Genomic DNA, 16,013 nt, shown 5'->3' on the forward strand with positions numbered 1-16,013 from the left:
CCTGGCCCCCTATGGGTAGAAGACCTCTTTTCCCATGTTTACCCCCTGCATAAAGCTGGAGTGCTGCATCCGAGGCCCTAGGTGGCCTTTCCCTGGCCTGTTGAGCCATTTGTGCTGAAGCACTTTTAGCATTTTTTATGTGCAGCAGGAAGTTCAGCTTTAAGAGCTGCAGACTGCCTAGTTCTGAAAGATTTTTAATTTTTTTGCAGAAGGCAGCTCAGCTTTCAGAGCTGCAGACTGCCTAGTGCTGAAGGATTTTATTTTGCAGAAGGCAGTCCAGCTTTCAGAGCTAGCGACTGCCTTGAAAAGGAGCAGGCTTGCTTTAAGTAAAGCTAGCCTCGCTCCAGCGATGCAAACTTGGGCCTCCTGCTGAGCGTACAGCCTGTCAGCAGCGTGTTGGTCGCTAGGCTGTGCGCTCCTATCATGGTAATTAACAGGCAGCACCAAATTGACGTGCTGCCTGTGCTTTCTGAACAGACGTGGGCATTTCTCCCCCAATGGATCCTTGCCATTTTACAGTAAATATAAACTTATAATTCCTTCACAGTGTTCAAATAGCTACCATTATCCAAAATACTCTGGAACTACATCAACTTCTAGTTTAACATATTTTTTTAAAATCTGACATCTACTGGGACTTTCCAAAGTTCAGAAGCTTAAGATCTTGGAGCTACACTTTATTGAAATGATGCTGTTCCCCTCTCCTTATGTGCCTAAGTGTCAGTTTGGCTCCGTTGGTGGCACTCTTGTCTCTATGTCAGAGGGTTGCAGGTTTAAATCCCACTACTGACTTCAGTGCATTATCTAGCCTGAAGTGCAGTCCTGAGAGTGCTGCATTGTTGGGGGTACTGTCTTTTGAATGAAATATTAAATGAGGCCTGTCTGTTCAGGTAATTGTAAAAGATTCCTTGGCGTGCTGTGAAGAATTATTTACTATGCCTCCCATTTTAGTATCATCTGCAAATTTGGACACCACTCCCTCTCACCCTATTTCCAAAGCATTGATGTACACTTGAAGGTTCTGTTCTGGGAACACTTCTGTTCACTGTGTATATCAATGCTTTGGAAAGAGGGTTAGAAGGAGTGGTGTCCAAATTTGCAGATGATACTAAAATGGGAGGCATAGTGAATAATTCTGAGGACCATAGGAAGCTGCAAGGGGATATTGATAAGACAGTGGAATGCACAACAATGTGGCAGATGGAACACTATGTCAGTAAATGTGAGGGGGGGGAAAGTAATAATTATAATTTGAATGGGGGAATGCTGGGTGATGTGGCAAAACGGGGATTTCGGGGTTTAGGTTCACAAGGCATTAAAGGCAGCATCCCCAGTGGTTAAGGCCATAGAAAAAGTTAATTGAATATGGCATTTTTTTGCAAGACTATAAAAGTGGAGATAGTGAATCTATATAAAGCATAACTAAGACCACAGTTGGAGTATTATAGGCAGCTTTGGGCTCCACACTATAGGTGGGATGTTGATGGAATAGACAAGGCGCAGCGCAGAGTCACTAGAATGCTGCCTGGTATGAGGAAATACAAATATAAAGAAAAATTGGAGCTGTTTTTGTTAGAACAGAGGAGGTAAAGCAGTGATATGATCGAGGTGTTGAAAGTTATGAAGGGTTATAAAGACAGAAGGTTGTGAGGCTGTGGAATACACTACCAGAGTTAGTGATTGAAGATGAGATCATGTCAACATTTAAGAATAGGTTAGATAGGTGGTTGAAGGAAAGTGGAATAAAGAGGTATTGGAACTTGTTGGGCATGTGGGCTCAGGACTATTGCTTATGTACAACAGCATTACGGCCCATTTCCATGTTGTAATTTCTATGAAATTTTAAGTTACCTTTTTGGATATTAAAACAAACTATATAGTCAGGATTTTAAACCTTTAAAAATTATGACTTTTGGAGAGTTTAAAAAAAATATTTATCTCTACTATTTTAAAGTTGAGATTTGCTTAGACTTCATATTTGCTTCAAATGCTGGGAGAGATATTGAGAAGTACAGTCAATAAAGGCTACAGATATTCAATTTTTTCCTTGGGGCTTTGTCTTTTCAAATCCTGTCTATGGTTTGCTTGATTTCATGAGTTTTCAAATATTGATTTAGCTTATCCTGTATTTTTAGATTTGCTCCCTTCTATGAATTTCAGAAATTTACATTATTTTGAATTGGAAATGTCCAATTTTCTGACAGACATACATATTCAGCATTATAGCTGTTACATGGTATAGCAGAACCTAGGTGAACCATTCATTTAGCTTTGCCAATTTCCATTTTTTTGGAGTGTGTGTGTGTGAAACTCCTACAAAATTTGTGATCAATTCTTGACCTCCTCACTTTCTTCACCCCAGATCTACACAAGCACAAAGTTTAGATGATTTTTTCCAGTTTTCTCTCCTCCTCGAAATGAAGGTGTTGACTGCTCCACTGGGGTACGGTTCTATAAGAAGTTGCTTTTGGTGTCTCCCCATTGTTTATGTGTGACCCTTGACAGTGAGTACTGGCAAGCTTTTGTCATAGTCACATTTTGTCCTGACCTCACCCAGCAGCCACACATATGCACTTCCAGAAGTGATTTGTTACATAAAACTTAGGAACAGGCGCGATTTCCCTTCTCTTAACCAAAAGGTCCCTTCAATACGTTGGCTTTAATCAGCTAACTCAGCACATATTAGCGATCGAACTTGGGCCCTTTCTGATTTATAAGGCTCAAAGACGGAGACATTCCCTCTGAGCTATTGGAACACTGATTATTCTTTCATGTTGGTACAAGGGTGAGGATTGAAAGTCACATTAATTGAGTATGCAACAATTAGAGTAGTTTATTATCAAATGTAAAAAAAACTTTTGATGTTGGAATCATCATTATTTGTAAAAAAAATTATAACGCACGTAGAAATAGAGTAGGGCTGAAAATCCATGAAACTCCTGATGCCGTCTTGTCAAATCTCTGATGGGAGTGCACCAGAAATACCTGTGGGGAAGAGGGCTGTGTAGAAGTTACACCATGTTGTAACAGGTCAAGCTTGATGGAGCGACTAGTCTTTTTCCTGTGCATTTCCGTATGTTTTTCATCTATTGGGCAGTAGAATCAAGATTTAAGGGCTCGAATTTCCAAGCCCCGCGGAGGCGGGTTTGGAGGCGGGAGTGGGGTGAAAATTGCAGAATTGGGGGGCACAAATCCTTCCCGCCCCCAACCCGTCTCCATGCCCGTTTCCCAGGAGGCGGGTACCCGACCTGTGCTGGGAGCCGCCTCCCCGAGGCAGGAAGGGGATTAATGCCAATTAACTGCCTGTTAACAGGTAGTTAACAGGCAGTTTTTGGCCTAATCCCTATTTTTAGCCCTAAAGTGTGGGCTGCCCGACGGCTCCAAACCACGCCAAGTTAGCGGACCGTCGGGCTGAAGGGCTTGGAGGGTTCGAGATGTTCAGTGTTCAGATAAGTGATGGGTGCATGAGTGCAGAGGTAAGTGTGTTTGGTGTGTGTAAAGTGTTTAAATAAGTTTTACTTACCTTTACTTACTAATGCAGGCTTCCTTCATTCAGATCTCGGGAGTCCCTCATCTCACCGGCACAGAAAGCAGAATGCCCGCGAGCTGTCAAAAGTTGCAGCATTCTGCTTTCTGTTCTGGAGAGATTTCTAACTGAGCCTGTGGAGAAGGACTCAAGTTAGAAGTCAGATTGTCAGTGTTTGACAGCTTCACAGAGCTGTCAAATGTTGATATTTCGTCTGTCAAAAGCTCTTGTCAGATGAAATGTCAATCCCTGACGTCACCTGTAACTGGGTGTCCCTTAAGTGGCCTGCTGAGCCCGCTGGGCGGGCTCAACAAGGTCAATCAAGGGAAAATCGCGTGGGTTGGCCACAAATCGATGGAGGCGGGACTACAACCCAAAAAGTGGGAGTCCCGCCTCCATCACGTCCCCATTGACAAAATCCAGCCCTACGTCACCAGGGAAGGCTATTGCAGCAAACAGCAGAGGCAGAAGACAATTAATTATGTTCTTGAAGAGAGAAGGGATTGAAAGATGCGGTGAGAAGGTTGGGTAAATGGGTTTGATCCCTGAAAAGGCATGGACCTCTTTGGCCGAATACATTTTCCTGTTCCTACAAACTTCACTGCAGGTGATGGAAAGTTTAAAGTGTCACCATCTTGTCAGGCAGCATTTTCAAACCAGTGGCGCATCAGAATTCTAAAAAAAAGTACATTTTTAAAATCATTTTTCTTTCTTGTTTTGTCTTCTCCGTGACTTTAGTTTGAAATGGTTGCTAGTAGATTGCTATGCCCAAGCTCCCTGTGGAGCAATATTAAGAATGCTATTCTTCTCTTGCTCCCCTGACTTTCAGATGGTTTCACTTAGTGAGTTTGATTAGCATTGGTAAAAAAAAATCATAGGTAGTACCAGCAGACTTAGCTCATCCATTGAGTTGGTTCAAGCCTGTGACCACAACACTGTTAAATAACAACCTTATTCACAGAATACTGGAATATTTTATTGGTAAATTATCAGATGAAATATTTTCATTTTTGTCATACTTAGACAATCAATCATTTTGGATAATCAAATTGATGATATTATAAGTGGAATTCACTGTATCAAAAACTGCATCAGTTTAGATGATTTTTTTTTATTTTGCCCATTTCTTGCTCATTGGAACGATGATGGTAAGGAATGCAACATGTTAACACATTCTATATGTTAATGCATGTGGAAACTATTTCTTACTGGGATAAAGTGTCATTACAAGCACTGGTGGGTGAAAAGAATGGTGAGACACCAGCCGGCCACAGCATTCAGCAGTAAGCCCGACGCAATGCAGATCTCCTACATTATCCTGACTAATGTGTCTACACCAGCGTAACAGAACAATGCCGTCTACTGGAATAACTTTTTTTAATTTACCACGTTCCCTTACTACATTTTGCCTGGGAGTGCAAAGTTTAAGGATTTCTTTCTTGCCCAGTAGCTGTGGACGCAGAATTGAATTTAAGTTTTTATATATATGTATATATGTTCCCGGGATACGGGCAACGGTGCTAAGGCAGCATTTACTGCCCATTCCTGGTTGCCCCGAGAAGGTGGTAGTGAGCCTTGTCTTCGAACCGCTGCAGTCCTTGTGGTGAGGGTGCTTCCACAATGGAATGTTAGATAGAGAATTTCAGGATGTTGACAATGAAGGATATACGTCATGATGCTGTGTGACTTGGAGGGAAACTTGTAGGTGATGGTGTTCCCACAATATTGCTGCTTTTGCTCTGCTTGGTAGTAGAGATTGGAGAGGAGGGCGGGGCTGTCAAATTAATTTTTGGTAAGTTGCTGTAGTGCATCCTGCTGATCATGCATAATAGAACCGCAGCATGCTGGTGTCCTTGTTTCACTTGATTCCATGAGGAGAAGACTGTTCCATTTTTTAAATTTCTCAAGATATAGGCACGGTTGCATATATTGCCCACCCCTAGTTACCCTGAGAAGATGGCAGTGGACCTTCTCTCATAGCAATTGTTTTACAACTGAATGGTTTACTGGGTCACTTGAAAGGACATTAAGAGCAGTGTGGGACGAGAGTAGCATGGAGGCCAGAGCAGGTAAGAGTGACAAATTTCCTTCCCTGAAGGACATTATTGAACCAGTTGGGTTTTTATGACAAATCAGCAGATCTTGTGGTCATTTTTTTCTGTTCTTCAAGGGAATTTGCTCCTCCAACCTGATCTAGCCTACATGTGACTCCAGTCCCACACTACATGGTTGACTCTTAATGCCCTCAGGGCAACTAGGGATGGGCAATAAATGCTACCTTGCCAGTGCCACCCACATCCCAAGAATGAATAAAAAAACACTACCAACTTTATAACTTGTCATGGTGGGATTTGACCTCATATCATTACTAGCTCAGTACCATAGCCACTTTGCGAGCACACCCACAGCACAATTACCTAGGCTGGATTCAAATTCAGGTTTAGTACATAAACATGCACCACTACCACCAGTCACATTGTTTCTTCTATGCTAAAAATGAATTATTTCCCACTGCTCATATGTTATGTTGAATGATAAACATATTTTCCATCATCTCGACAAATTTAATTCTGATTTTGTCTATGAGCATAATCATTTCACTTTAAAGGTGGTCCAAATTGTACGCGTGCGAATGCTGAATGAGGACAGGATTGTGGCTGTGATGGCGTTCACAGTTGAATAACCTCCCAACAATCATTGTCCTGGCCTACAAATGAAGAATGGCTACTTATGCATGGTATTGGAGGGCTCCTGTGTAAATGGACCCCAGCATGAGTCAGCACTTCTGGCCACAAAAGAGCAGAAAATTGGGAGAAAGGAAAACCTTCTCCCTCACTCAACACTTGTGGTTCTTCAGCTTGTGGGGACCCACCATTTTGAGGTTCCTCTCTCACCAGAAAGCTGCTTTGCTGACGGCAACTGTAGGGGCATTGGTGAGAGGCTCCATCAGGAATCTGTGGAGACACGAATCTGGGGCCAATCTAGATGTCAATCGAAATGTGGCCAAGCTAGAAAAAAAATCAGTATGAGTTAGGTACTACTGTGTGTTGGTCACTCCAGCAATAAATAAATATACTGTATGGAGTCAGTCACAACGTGTAATGGAAGATTTTTCATGAATACATAAAAAAATCTAGCAGGCACAAGAGAGTAATGAGTCCTTTGCCTGACTGAAGTCAGTAATGCACAGTAATGGGTGATATTCTGTATGTTAATACTAGGATAAGAGTGTCATTACAAGCACTGGTGGGTGAAAAGCATGATGAGGTGGCAGGCAAGTCATTCTGTTCACGAGTGCCAGTGCGATAGATGACACTCTTATCCTGGTTAGAAGTACAGTTTTCAAAAATCATTAATATAGTTTTCAGTCATTTGTGTTAGAAATTTAATCAACTCTCCCCCTCTACTGAGGAACATTATTTCAGTTGAAATAAATAGCACAGATACGTGAGAGAACAGCTGAAGAATCAACTCGTTAAGGGCAATAGTGCTGCTGTTACCTTCACTGCATAATTTATAGTATTTATTTCATGGTTGAATCCTGTCATATTTAAAAATACAGAAGACTATGTCCAGGAATTTCCTTGGAGCTGCTCCGCTATACTGCTGTAACTTCTCCAGGAGTGCCGCAGAAATATTTATGTGCATAAATGGGGCTTCTGCTGCACTTCTGGCAGAGTTAGGGTGGTGGAGCGAGAGCAGCTCCAAGGAGATTCCCAGCCCATAGCCCTAATGCCATAGACAGTAAATGCCCCATATAGTGTGATATTGGACTATACGGACCAGGAAGGTCCCAGGTTTGACTTGCAGTTTGTTTTGGCTTAGCTCATTCCAATGGTGATTGGGGTGCTCTGCTTGGCTGTAGGGCCTAGGGATGGGGGTGGGGTGTGGGGTGGGGGGGGGGAAATCAGTCAAGGTTTGTCCTCATGGTCACTGTGCATTGATAATTGCACCCGTGTGAATGTCAGATGAGGGCAGGTTCAAGCTTGGCTGTGATATTGTCCATGGTCCTGGCCAGCCTCTCACCTTGAGCCCTTTGTGAACTTGAGCTTATCCAAAACACTGCTGTGCGTATCCTAATTCACACAAAGTCCCGATCACCCTTCACGCCTGTGCTCGCTAACCAACATTAGCTCCCGGTCCAGCAACACAATTTTAAAATTCTCATTCTTGTTTTCAAATTCCTCCATGGCCTCGCCCTTCCCTATCACAGTAACCTCCTCCAGCCCTACAACCCTCCGAGATCTCTTAGCTCCTCCAATTCTGTCCTCGTGTGCATCCCTGATTTTCATCGCTCCACCATTGGCAGCTGTTCCTTCAGCTGCCTAAGCCCTCAGCTCTGGAATTTCCTCACTAAACCTCTCCACATCTCTATCTCTCTCCTCCTTTACGATGTTCCTTAAAACCTACCTCATTGACCAAGCCTTTGCCTTTGCTACAGTACAAGATATACTGCAGCAACTCGCCAAAGCTTCTTCAGCAGCACCTCCCAAACCCGCAACCTCTACCACCTAGAAGGACAAGGGCAGCAGGCGCATGGGAACACCACCACCTCCAAGTTCCTCTCCAAGTCACACACCATCCTGACTTAGAAGTATATCACCGATCCTTCATCATCGCTGGATCAAAATCCTGGAACTCCCTACCTAACAGCACTATGGGAGCACCTTCACCACATGGACTGCAGCGGTTCAAGAAGGCGGCTCACCACCACCTTCTCAAGGGCAATTAGGGATGGACAATAAATGCTGGCCTTGCCAGCAATGCCCACATCCCATAAAAACGAATTTAAAAAAAACTGTCCTAATAGCTCCTTATGTGGCTCGGTGTCAAATTTTGTTTGATAACGCTCCTGTGAAGCACTTGGGACATTTTACTACATTAAGGGTGCTATATAAATGCAAGTTGTTGTTGTGGTTGAATAACCAACTTGCACATAAACCAAGGCCAGTCGGGGGAAGTAGAAGAGCGTGCTTTCATTTCATTTCTCTGCCTTTTTTTTTACAAACATCATCCCTGTGGGCTAGTTAGTATCCAAGAATTTTGCCCGTCCTTAGCATCTGCTAATGGCATTCTGAAGTGGCCACTGGAGATACATAGAGCAGCAAAGGTTAACTTGTCTTCTGCTTTTGACCGCACCATTCTTCCACCCCACTTTCCTAAATACTTGCCTCAGCTCAGTACCATGTCCCAAATGATTAAGCTAGCAAATCAGTGACTCGTCGGAGGAGAAATGAGAGGGAGACCCCATAATCCCACCACTCTACAATGCAAGAAATTAGTGTTATGCCAGCGGGCACACCATCCCTTTATGCTTTGAGTGTACTCTGGGCCAGACCTAGTGGATCAAAGAATTAAGTGGCAAAGAACTGCAGTGAATTATAGCGTCGCTGGGCTGTGAAATTATTCAATCCCATAGAATAAATAGGCAACTAGAAAACAGCTGGTCCTAATCAAAACCAACTGTGACCTCTTCTGACACATTCCACTTCTGCCCCCCGGCCACCACTACCCTCACCAAGGGTCACTGCCTCTCCCCCAACTGCAGAACAGTGGGGTTTTTTTTAGCTCAATATCTGCATTAACCTTCCCAAGGTAACCGCTACCCAACCATACAAAGACAATCAGCGTCAAAAAACAAAAAAAATCAACTAACCTCTGTGGGGCATGTGATAATTAATGAAATACCTTCATAGCCAACAATTGGCACGCACATTACTGTTTGGCTGCTGAAATATTTTTAACCTAAAATCTGTTATTTTAGGTTAAAAACTGTTACGAGCTTGTTAATGGCTGTGAAGACCCTGTTAAATGCCCATGTTAAGAAACAGGTGCAGCTGGGTAGAGAGGCAAAATAAACAAAAAGGTTTGTCCTGAACTACCCACCAGAACAGGAGTTAGTGAAATGAAGGAAGAACAAATGGATATAAACCTGTCTTTAGCTCAGTTGACTGTCAGTATTTGTAGTGCATAGGATTTTTCAGACTGTGCATGTATTTGTAGAGCACATCAAGAGGAACAGAAGGAAATGTGAATTCTGTTCTGATGGAATCGGGTTGGAGAAGATTGCTGTTGCAAGCCATGTGGCAGTATATAACAACATGACCTGACAACTGGCGTGTGAAAATCTGTTCATGTTAAGGTTTGGATTTGGGGTGGGTTTTGCAGAAGACTTGGGCTGAGAAGGAGCAAACCTAAATGTACATGAAATGGGGAACAGAAAAAATATAACCAGAAGATGAATAGCCGTGATGAGGGAGGTGATGTGTTAAAAATCTAAGAAATAAAATTAGTATAATGTAGATAACTTAAATATTTACATTAACATGAAGATCACAGATATATTACTGGAGCATAAAAGTTATGTGTTGGAAAAGATAGATAACAGAATAGTGATTAAAGACTTGGGTTTTATATGGTTGGCTTGAAATGTTTTGAAAAGATTAAGGATTGGAGGCACTGTTACTAAGGGAAGATCTGGGAGTAACCTGAGAAATGATTTAACCTAAATGATGAAGGGAGAAATAAATCTATTTCAACAACAATTTATGTTTATAGCACACCTTTAACATAGAAAAACATCCCAAGCCATTTTACAGTGGCATAATCAGACAAAATAAAATGGACCCAAGAGGGGCAACTAAAAGCTTGGTCAGAAAGGTGAGTTTTAGAGGGTAAAGGAGGAAAGGATTTTAAAGGAGGATAGTTAGAGAGGCACGGGGTTTAGGCAGGGAATTCCCGAGCATAGGCCTACGCTGTTGAAAGCACAGCCACCAATGGTGGGGCGAAGGGGGGGAGGTGGATGCGGGGGTGGAAAATGCACAAGAAGCCAGCGTCGGAGGAGTAGAGAGTTCAGGTTGCGTTGTAGGGCTGGAGGAGGATACAGAGGTAGGGAGGAGCAAAGCCATGAAGGGATTTAAACACAAGGATGAAGGTTTTAATCTGGAGGCGTTAGGGGACTGGGAGTCAATGTACGCCAGCAGGAGAGCTGCGATGGGCGAGCAGGACTTGGTGCGGGATAGGATATGGAGAGCAGAGTTTTGGATGAGCTGAAATTTATGGAGGGTGGAGGATGGAAAGCTGGTCAGGGAAGCATTGGAATAGTTCAGTCTGGAGGTGACAAAGGCATAAATTAGGGTTTCAGCAAGAAATGGACTGAGGTAAGCGATGTTAGGGAGGAGGAAATAGGCTCAGCTCAGAGTTAAATAGGATGCTGAGTATTCCAGTGGAAACCTGAGACAGATAAAGAAGCCAATATTATGGTTACTGAAAAATAGAAATAACATGAGTAAAGGAAACATTTCTTGGGGGTAAAAACCAACACAGCAAACATCAGATCGTCTTGAAGGAGAATGTGGCAGTCTTATGGCAATGATGGTACTGTAGGAATTCACCAATGCCGGAGGTCACCGATGTAGGAATTCGGGGTCACCAATGTAGGTATTGATGTATTCCTAACTAATAACTGAGGTCGACTCAGGAGAAGAATCAAATAGGTCTTTAATGTAAAATTCGACGAATTGCAGAGAACAACAGAGATCGATGCAGGAGAGCCGTGGAGCAGATCTTCACCCGACGGGGATGCCACGAGGACTGACTCGGCAGCCCCGTGGATTGCGTCGTGATGTCATCGCGTTTTCCCACGCTTGGGGCGGTCACGTGTTGTGCGACGTGACGTCATCGCGTTTGCCCGCGCTTGGGGCGGTCACGTGATGTGCGACGTGACGTCATCGCGTTTGCCCGCGCTTAGGGCGGTCACGTGATGTGCGACGTGACGTCATTGCGTTTGCCCGCGTTTGGGTAGTCACATGATGTGCGACGTGATGTCATCGCGTTAGGTCGCGTTCTTAAAGGGGCAACGCCCCGTACATGCAAACTCTAAATAAACATAGTTAAAGGGAATTATGTACAGTAAGTAAGAGACACTCGGTGGTACCGCTACATACGCCCCACCAGAATTCGCTTTAACGGACAAAGTCAAACGGTGAAGTGGTCTGACGAGCCTGTCCGAACGGCTCCTGTAGTCTCGAGACGGAGACTGCTGGGTGGCTGGCGGTCGTACTTGGTCTGCCGTAACGACGATGGGTGGCCGGTGGTCTCGGCAGTCATGCTGTCTCGACTTGGCGGGCGAGGTCTAAAGGTGCTGGTCGTGAGCAGATCCTTGCGTGCGTCGTGGCGAATAATACGTATCCAGCCTTGCAAAGGACCGTGGCGTCATGGCGAATAAAACGTATTCAGCCATGCGAAGGACCGTGGAGACGTGTGACCTCTGCAGCCCGTGGTTCGAAGCGGGCGCCGGGGCGAAACAGCTGGCCTCGTCATAGTGGCTGGCAGGTTGGGCAGACGTGGACAATGGCTCTGTCGTTGTTGTTAAGAAGTCCCCTGTTGAACGAAATATTGGTGGGAAAGCCAAAACGGGCGATCCAGGAAGAAATTAACGTGGGTCTTGCCGGTCGGGGAACTCGCCGAGCAGGCGAGCAAACTCCTCGGAAGTCGGGAACGCACAATCGGTGCGTGCCGTAGTGTTACTGCGGTAACACAGAAGAATTAACAGTTGCTGCGTTGATCAGCCACCGGTGCAAAGGTGAGGCCGAGATCAGTGATGACAGCAATTGACCGCGTGGCCGATCGCGATCGCGGCCGCGGGAGGCCCGTTCGACCCGTACCTCGTTGGTCGGAGTGTCGGTTGTTGTTTCGTTCGTGGGGAAAACTGCCGGGAGGGCGGCAACGCTTCGCTTTCACGCCGAACTGCGCGTGGTAGATTACACAAACCAGCAGGCTGACGGGCTGGTGCGGCGTCGGCGGGGGATGAGTCTTCGTGGTTCGCGAGGGATGGGTCTTCGTGGTTCACGAGGGATGGGTCCTCATGGGTTGCGAGGGGTGAATCCTCGTGGTTCACAAGGGGTGAATCCGCGTGGTTCGTGAGGAGTGAGTCCTCGTGGGTTGCGAGGGGTGAGTCCTCGTGGGTTGCGAGGGGTGAGTCCTCGTGGGTTGTGAGGCGTGGTTTGCGAGGACTGAGTTCCCGTGGCATCTCCGCTGGGGTGCGCTCCGATCTTGTGGGCCCGAAAAACCTGCAGTACCCTCGCTTTGAGGGGTTTCATGCTTGCTGTTTTGTTGGGGGTTGTCGTGGAGGCGGACGATCCGTGAGGCGGTAGAGCTGTCGAATACGGAGACCTCGTTGGTCTGCGCCGCATCGATGTTCTTGGCGAATGGGGCTTCTACCTGAATAAAGCACGAGGGCGGTTGCTGCTCCCTGAATTGCGGTAGCATCAGCGAAATGGCTGTTGCTTCCATGGCGTGCTTCGTTTGTGAAAAACGTTCACAAAACTCGGAGTCCAGCTGCGCTTCTTTCGTGAAAATCGTTCACGAAACTCGGGGTCACCAATGTAGGAATTCACCAATGCTGGAGGTCACCGATGTAGGAATTCGGGGTCACCAATGTAGGTATTGATGTATTCCTAACTAATAACTGAGGTCGACTCAGGAGAAGAATCAAATAGGTCTTTAATGTAAGATTCGACGAATTGCAGAGAACAACAGAGATCGATGCAGGAGAGCCGTGGAGCAGGTCTTCACCCGATGGGGACGCCACGAGGACTGACTCGGCAGCCCCGTGGATTGCATCGTGACGTCATTGCGTTTTCCCGTGCTTGGGGTGGTCACGTGATGTGCGACGTGATGTCATCGCGTTTGCCTGCGCTTAGGGCGGTCATGTGATGTGCGACGTGACGTCATCGCGTTTGCCCGCGTTTGGGTAGTCACGTGATGTGCGGCGTGACATCATCGCATTAGGTCGCGTTCTTAAAGGGGCAACGCCCCGTACATACAAACTCTAAATAAATATAGTTAAAGGGAATTATGTACAGTAAGAGACACTCGGTGGTACCGCTACAGTACAATTATAATTAAGGGTTAAAAAAGGAAACATGCATAAGTTTGATGCTGATATTTTAATTTAAACTGTTTGTAACTGCAAGTATATATACTTGTTTATTTTAAAAGTGGAGTTGCTACAGAAACTAATATGATTTATTTTTCCAGCTACATTTTATTACATTGCATAAGTCACTGTCCAAACATTACAACATTCATTGGTTTAATAAGACCTCACAGCGGCAAAGAAGCAAAAAATTATGGCAAACAGAGACTGATTTGTTATGACAGCAAATGGCATTGACAAGAAAAGAGGCCTTTACCTTGCTGCCTTTGTATCAAACGCCACCCCCCCCCAAAAAAAATGCTGTGAACATGGAGAAAATTTGATACAATATAAATCATGCTCTGTATGGATTTATTACACACACTTACAGTGTTCACACCTGAGGTAGCAACTCTGCTCCTTAAGGTGATTTAACAATTAGTTCCCTGATTTATTTTGTGTTCAGAGTCCACCAATAGACAGAAAACATAGAACAGTGCACACACCAGGATACTTTGTTCTAATGGTTGTGTCAATGAACAGAATTAATAAGTACATTATATCAACAGCAGTTAAGTGTGTTGCTCAAATGGAGAAAGCCATTATCTGCTCTTTGGAAGTTTTAAACTTTGGCACAGATACAATTATTCCAAATGGAGTAAGTATCAATACCCAGGTTGCAGCTAGTTTAATGATACAAGAAAGAAAAGAAAGACTTACATTTATATAGCGCCTGTCACAACCCAAAGTGTTTTACAGCTAATGAAGTACTTTTGAAGTGTAGCCACTGTTGTAATGTAAGAATCGCGGCAGCCAATTTGCACACAGCAAGGTCCCGCAAACAGTAATGTGATAATGACCAGATAATCTTATTTTTATTTAATGATGTTGTTTTAGGGATAAATACTGGCCAGGACAGGGGAGAACTTCCCTGCTCTTCTTTGAAATAGTGCCATGGGATCTTTTACCTCCACCTGAGAGGGCAGATGGGGCCTCGGTTTAACATCTCATCCAAAAGACAGCACCTCCAACAGTGCAGCACTCCCTCAGTACTGCACTGGAGTGTCAGCCTAGATTTTATGCTCAAAGTCTCTGGAGTGGGACTTGAACCCACCAACTTCCAATTCAGAGGTGAGAGGGCTACCAACCAGCCAGTTCAGAAGAGCAGTTTTACGTGCAGGAAATGATGGAATTGGAATTTTCTGCATTTTCGTGCAACCTTTTTCACACCAGCTTTGCGCACACACAGCTAGCTTCACAAAAGTTTTATCTGTTGTAATAATTAACAGACAACTTAGGTAATTCATAACTGTGAAGCCAGTATTATTTCGGACGAGTCATGGTTGGATGGTTTTCTGCTGTTACCACTATCAAACTCATCTTTTATGAATACGATAATGGTAAAACTGCTACCAGCCACCATTCTGATCAGTAGCTGGTGAAATACATATTCTAACTTTTACTAAATAAAGGAAAGTTTGTGCAGAGCCCTTCTATTACAACATATTTTGGTTCAGAATGTTTAATGAGGATGTTAGACTATTTTCAAAGATTGCAGACATGTAGGGGCCTTAATTTGCTCTATGCTTATTTTTAGTACAGTAGCTAATGAGTTCCTGCTAAATTCCTGTCTGTGCTATTTTAATCCAGTCATTAACCCATTTATTTTAAATTAAATTTCATAAAGAGATCTGTACAATTTTTTGATAGGTCATGCAAGATCGCGGGATTTAATAATCTGATATTTTAAGAACTCTACTTACCAAGGCATTTAGAAATATTTTTAAAAAATTATTATTTTGATAATGTGAATGTTAGCTAAAGCATCTTTTTTTTTTAAATGACAGAAATGACTGGCCCAGAAATTCCCTACCTTAACGCCACAAATTAGCACCACAATCCTGGTGAAAAATTGTGACCGCTACTCTAATGCCCTTCTCTGGCACAGGACATGGCAGCCGCCATTTTGAGGGCCTTAGCGCAATGCCAACTTAACGACACGCTCTGCAAACTCGGACCTTAGCACTGAGTTAAGCACTGGGTCCTAAGCTTGCTCTGAAAAGTGAGCATGCAGCAGACTCCAATACAGTGGGCTGGATTTTGTCAATGGGGAGCTTTAGGAGGCAGGACACCCACTTGCTGGGTTTTAGTCCCACCTCCATCGACTTGTGGCCAACCCACGCTATTTTCCCTTGACTGACCTTGTTAAGCCCGCCCAGCGGGCTTAGCAGGCCAATTAAGGGAAAGCCAGTTACAGGTGACGTCAGCCACTGCCGTTTCATCTGTCAAGAGCTTTTGACAGATGAAATGTCATTGTTTGACAGCTCTGTGAAGCTGTCAAACACTGACAATCTGTCTTCTAAGTTGTGTCTTTACTCAAGACTCAATTAGAAAGCCTTCCTGACCAAAAAGCAGAAGGCTGCAGCTTTTGACAGTTCAGCGGCCATTCTGCTTTCTGTGCCGGTGAGCTGAGGGACTCCCGAGACCTGAAGGGAGGAAACCTGCAGGAAGAAGTAAAGGTAAGTAAAACTTATTAAAACACTTTACACACAGCTCACACACTTACCT

Source organism: Somniosus microcephalus, chromosome 12, assembly GCF_052327205.1.
Source record: "Somniosus microcephalus isolate GS21.2 chromosome 12, FLI_Smic_1.0, whole genome shotgun sequence".
Taxonomy (NCBI): Eukaryota; Metazoa; Chordata; class Chondrichthyes; order Squaliformes; family Somniosidae; genus Somniosus; species Somniosus microcephalus.